Source organism: Schistocerca gregaria, chromosome 3, assembly GCF_023897955.1.
Source record: "Schistocerca gregaria isolate iqSchGreg1 chromosome 3, iqSchGreg1.2, whole genome shotgun sequence".
Classification (NCBI taxonomy): domain Eukaryota; kingdom Metazoa; phylum Arthropoda; class Insecta; order Orthoptera; family Acrididae; genus Schistocerca; species Schistocerca gregaria.
Genome location: NC_064922.1, coordinates 328,759,922 through 328,765,940, shown reverse-complemented (window position 1 = coordinate 328,765,940; position 6,019 = coordinate 328,759,922).

The window sequence follows — 6,019 nt, the reverse complement described above, 5'->3', positions numbered from 1 at the left end:
AAGGCTGGGAAAGACAGTGCTGCGAAAATGGAATAGCGATTGTTACCCATTGTGCCACACACGAAATCGGCAGTGTCGGGAGAGTCAGCAGGACGTGGAGGCGACGTTCAGGCTTCCTTAACTGATAGTGCACAGGATTAGGATTCTCAGAGTTACGGAGTTCCACTTACAACTGATTAAGATTGTTGTTATTGTAGAAGTGACTCCCGATGAATCCCAAACAGTGCTCAATATTTTTATACTGCGCTACTTCACCGTTGATGAAGAAAATCAGTACAGAATGAGGCAACGTTTTCTCGACTGTGTTGACTATGACGGGAAGACTGGTTAGTCAATCGTTATCACGGGCAGGTTTATGCCGAAGGAAACTATGTGACTGGTATCTATTAGGGAGATGGAGCACATACATTAAGCCGGCCTTGGTGGCTGAGCGGTTCTAGGCGCTACAGTCTGGAACAGCGCGACCGCTACGGTCGCAGGTTCGAATCCTGCCTCGGGCATGGATGTGTGTGATATCCTTAGGTTAGTTAGGTTTGAGTAGTTCTAAATTCTAGGAGGCTGATGACCTCAGAAGTTAAGTCCCATAGTGCTCAGAGCCATTTGAACATACATTAAAAGAAAATCGCTTGTTAACTTTTTCTTCTCCCGATGCTCATTCATTAATTCTTTGTGGAGTCCATACGGGTGAGAGTTGCACAGGTGTAGTCACTTTTTCCTGAATTGTTTGGAAAACACATAATTTCTTTCACTTTAGTCCCCAAAGATGGAAACCCTCAACAACAAAAAAAATTGGCTCGTCCCTTCTTGGTCTACCGGAAACTAAATGGTATGCACGGATAGATGCCGTGCGTCCATTTGCTAAGCATTTGCCCGGATTACAAAGGGCGGTTGAGCCTGCTTTTAACTTTAATTTGGCTAAGGAGGTACGTACTGAACTAAAGGGCATTCAGATGTATTTGAAATCATTTGAGTGTCTTTTTATTCCTTCAATATGTACAAATCATTAGGTGTAACAAACATATGTAACGTAGTGCTTCGAGCAAGGGAAGTCACAAAAGACGTTTAAAGTGCAATTAGCAACAGTCTAGTGGAATAATGAAACAAATTGAAAAATAGTTTGCTATTTGCGCAGAAAGTTGCTAGGTAGCAGAAAATATTGGAATATCACCTGACTTGACTGTACAATTCGTGGCACAGAGAAACAGGAAAGCAAAAGGAAATGCTTTGTAGATGACACACCAGAATAAGATTTAAACCTGAGCCCAGAGGACAATAGATACCAGTCGTAAATGTTTTCAGTGTTATTCTAGATACAGTTGTAGGAAACTTAACTAAAAGATGTGCTGCCGTAGACAACATGATGGGCTCATTTGGTTTCTTCTGAAACTACGTAAGCTTAGACATTCTGCACTATCAGAACTGGAGGAAAAAATGGCATCTTTCTACAGCGTAGACATTAATAAGCAGAATTTGGAAGAAGGAACTTTACACCTAAAAAGGGTTTATGCAGCTAATTTTGGGTATCGCCCATTTCGTCCTTTGCGGCTTCTCAATGCTTTTCACAAGTACAATTTTAATAATACAGGGTGTTTATAAATGAATATCGGGGTTTTAACGCTTTATAATATTTATTACATTAAACTTTACAGTTATAAATGACATGTCAAATGAAAGAGCAACTCAAACAGTTCTGTTTGGCACCAATCCGCAAGCGCACCGCGCGATGTTTCCGTCGCAATCCGTTGAACTTCGCTGTACCCAAGCGCTGGATAGGCCGCAAGGGGCCCAATGACAAGGCTTGCTTTGCATGGCCTCCACGTTCAGCCGACCTAACGCAATGCGATTGATTCCTTTGGGGCTTCATCAAGGATCGTGTGTACGTGTCTCTGCTACCAGCAGACCTCCCTGAATTAAGAAACCGGATTGAAGCAGCTGTTGCTACAATCACTGAGGACACAATTATCAACGTTTGGGAAGAACTCGGCTATAGATTTGATGTATGCCGTGTGACAAATGGTGCTCACATTGAACATTTAAAAGGTTCTTGGTAAAACTGCTTGAGTAACTCTTTCATTTGGCATGTCATTTATAACTGTAAGTTAAATATAATAAACATTAAAGAGCGTTAAAACCCCGATATTCATTTATAAACACCCTGTATATTACCAGACGTAATAATAGCTTTATTGACTTCCTGCATCTTGCCTGTTTCTGTTATCCAGGCAGAGAGGTCACTCAGCGTTCTCGCACGAGTTAAAACTACAATACGACAACTGCGGCTTTTTGGATTAGCTACGTTCGCCAAAGAGTCAGTTAGCCCACTCATTAGGTTATAGCGGGATTATGAAAGAGTTCGCATCGAAAAAAGCTAAAATGAGCAGAACTTTATGATAGTATACTATATAGTAGTATTTATATAATAATTAGTGAGTGTAGTGCGACAGAATTTTAAAATCTCGACTGTGAGCGCTGAAAGCATTGCGGGTTGCATAAAACCCACAGGGACAGCTGAATCACAATTTTTGTTGCATGCAGTATACCGTAGCGATTATCGTCGTTGACGGTTAAGCTACTGGTCCTAGTTGAAATCTGACTGCCATCAATTATTTGTTATTTAGTGCTCATCTTTCTGGGAGGTTTCGAAATTTCTTTTGTGTGGAATGTTTGCTTGTTGTGGAGTATTCAATGTCTGTATGAAAAGGAGCACTCTCTGTCCTGGAGTTCATTTCTGTTCTGGTTGTGCGTTGGTGTCTGTAATAAACGTGCTTTTATTCCAAAGAGTTGTACTTCACTGACAACGCTGATTTCGGATTTGGTCTTGCTTCTGGTTATGATGTAGCATAGTTCTGGAAAGACGCCGGATACTTGGAAACTTGTATATCACCATGGCTCCAATTAGGCAATGTAAAACTGTCGGCCGGCCATTGTGGCCGAAGGGTTCTGGGCGCTTCAGTCTGGAACGGCGCTGCTGCTACGGTCGCAGGTTCGAATCCTGCCTCGTGCATGGCTGTGTGTGATGTCAAATGGTTCAAATGGCTCTGAGCACTACGGGACTTAACATCTATGGTCATCAGTCCCCTAGAACTTAGAACTACTTAAACCTAACTAACCTAAGGGCAGCACACAACACCCAGCCATCACGAGGCAGAGAAAATCCCTGACCCCGCCGGGAATCGAACTCGGGAACCCGGGCGTAGGAAGCGAGAACGCTACCGCACGACCGCGAGATGCGGGCTGTGTGATGTCCTTACGTTAGTTAGGTTTAAGTAGTTCTAAGTTTAGGGGACTGGTGACCTCAGATGTTAAGTCCCATAATGCTTAGAGCCATTTGTACCATTTTTAAAAACTGTCACCTTGAATGGGAACCGCTTTTCCCGTTTCACTGGCGTAAACTTTCTCCAGAGCAGCAGGTCGTGCTTTGTGCACATAATTTCACTGCATTTCGGTACCGTGGTACCAGTGTGCCATGGAGACGGGATGGACAAACTGTGTTATTTTATTTTTCAGTGCAGATCACTCACTAATCCTGAAGTCCCTTATTTATCTTAGTGATATTATTTATGTTTTTCATTTTAGTTTTCTTCCCGAGGCTGGTTTTAGGTGTTGAATGGCTTGGAGTGTGTCGCCTGCTCAGGTGATAGACGAAGCTTTCATAGAAGCTGTCTGTGAATCCTCAAGCCAACTTATCTTCCAAGGAGGGCAAAGCAGGAAACAGAGGTTAAAGATGTGTACCGCTCTGCAGGTGTGATAGGCCATGGTAGGTAGGAAGTCCACCCCCACCCCCCTCTCCACCACATGCCGGATGGGAATTAGTCGCTGCTGTCGCCATGTTAGGCACTCGGAAGCAGGCGCTGGAGATGGGCAATTGACTTTAGTTTGCGCTCTGCAAATTTTGCTGACAACGAGGGTATTATACACGGAATATTTAGGTTGAATTACACCCTACTCTATTCCTCTTTAGTAAATATTAACAGTAAATAAGAGAGTGATTTTTTAAATTTACTTGCATAGGCAAATTGAGTAGGAACTACTTAATCAACCAGACGCCTTTGTCTTAAAGAAATGGCACGCTTTGAAGCCAGGCTTACTAATGATTTCTGCGTCTGCTAGTCGTCATTCGAGATTATTTAAGTGTGGAGTATAGAATTAAACGGAGTCTACTCGCATGTGAAATCATTTGTGCGGACAAGCACATCTACATGGTGAGTACACTGTATTCACGTTGTCTGCCGCGGACCTCGTGAACGCTGGGTGTACTGACAATAATTGTGGAGAAAGCGTGCTTGATCCGAATTCAGTCGAGATTGGCGAGCGTAGTAAACCGTATTACTCAGCGTGGGGCTTCAATAACTAGCACATGAATTTTTATTTTGATGGTGGTGGAGGGGGGGAATACGCTAATGAACTGGTTATTTAATTTTATTTACAGTAGATCTGGGATATGTGCATCTAAAAGTAAGTGCACTGTTAGGGACTGTGACAAAGTTGGGTTCTTTTCTCTGCTTGAGTAATGGCCTGTGTAAATTGCCAAATTTGGAGATAGCGTGCTTGATTAACGAGTGCCCACATTCCCATTATGCTGTTCCTTTCGTCTTCAAACCTTAAAACATTTGAAAGACATAAGCGAAGTAGTATTTGAGTACGTGCGAACGTTTAATTGACAGCACATCCTTTTCCCTCCCCTTGTGCAGAAGAACATTGCGTTTGAGACCAATCGTTTTATGGAGAAAGTGAATAAACCTACGGTTTCCCAGCAAAAGTGGGATTTGGTAAAATAATCGTCAATAGTTTACGATATACGTAGGAGACCAGTAGTTTTAGTAGACAAAAAATGAGAGAGTTATCTGTTTCTCCCCAAGAGTGACTTTTGTGTGTGTACGTTTTGATTGGAAAACCATACCTCACACCACTCCCGCCATTTTGTACCGCTTTGGCCACCATTATCGACATGGCAAGTCCAGTACACGTCATGGGCATGGAATAAGAGCGATGTGGACAATCCAATAATACAATGAGTGGCAGACTTTGCGTAACTTTCATTGATGTAAATTCACTTACACGTTATCCGTTGTGCTACTTAGCTTTTGAACAATTCGTAGTAATGAATTCACTTAGGTCCGGTATTTTCTGTTCCCAGGGTCCGCTCATTCAGGAAACCAGTGGACACCAGAACAGCAGGAAGGCCGCTGCACATCAGGCACCCATCAGTGTTTTCTGGAGATGCTGGTCAGGACCCGAGGAAATGGCTGAAAGGATTCGATGGACTCACCAAGCACAGCAAGGGGATGACTTAATGCGTAAGCCATATTTGCACTTTTACGTGTGTGTGTGTGTGGTTTACGGGCATTCAGCGAAGAGATTATCAGCGTTTACACTTTTATACTTTTTCATGAACAGCACAGCACAGCAGTGGTTCGTGAACAATAAAGAGAAGCTCGATGGGTGGAGGAAATTCCAGGTTATTGGTGACTATCAACACCAAGTCTGCTTAGCGGAAGAAGAATTGAAGAACAGAGCCCAACGTCATGAGAAAACGACGCAGTCTTACTAGCAGATTTTTTTGGCCCTATGCCATTTAGTGACTCCTAATATAGCAGATGTCAACAAAATCTCACATTTGATAAAAAGAGTCGCAAGAAGACATGTACTAGGCTCTTCTGGCAGAGGATGTCACTATGACACAGGAATTCATCATGTGTGCATCGAGGAAGGTGTAACAGAAAAAAGGATAGAACAAAAGAGGTCTGACCGACTTCCGAATGTGGTTCCGATGGCAGCTGTGGGTGAACGTCATGACCTCACCTCTCTCATGTTGCAGGCAGTCAAAGACGTCACATCGTGTAGACAATGCCATGAATGTCGACCCCATTCGTGAGTAGACAAGAGATAGCAGTCATGAATGTCGACACCCATGCATCAGGAAGTAACACTTAATGTTGAAGAAGAAGTGTATCTATCTGTAGCACCAACCTTCGACACCAGTTGAACGCTTCAGGAAGAATGCACTCGACCAAAAAGG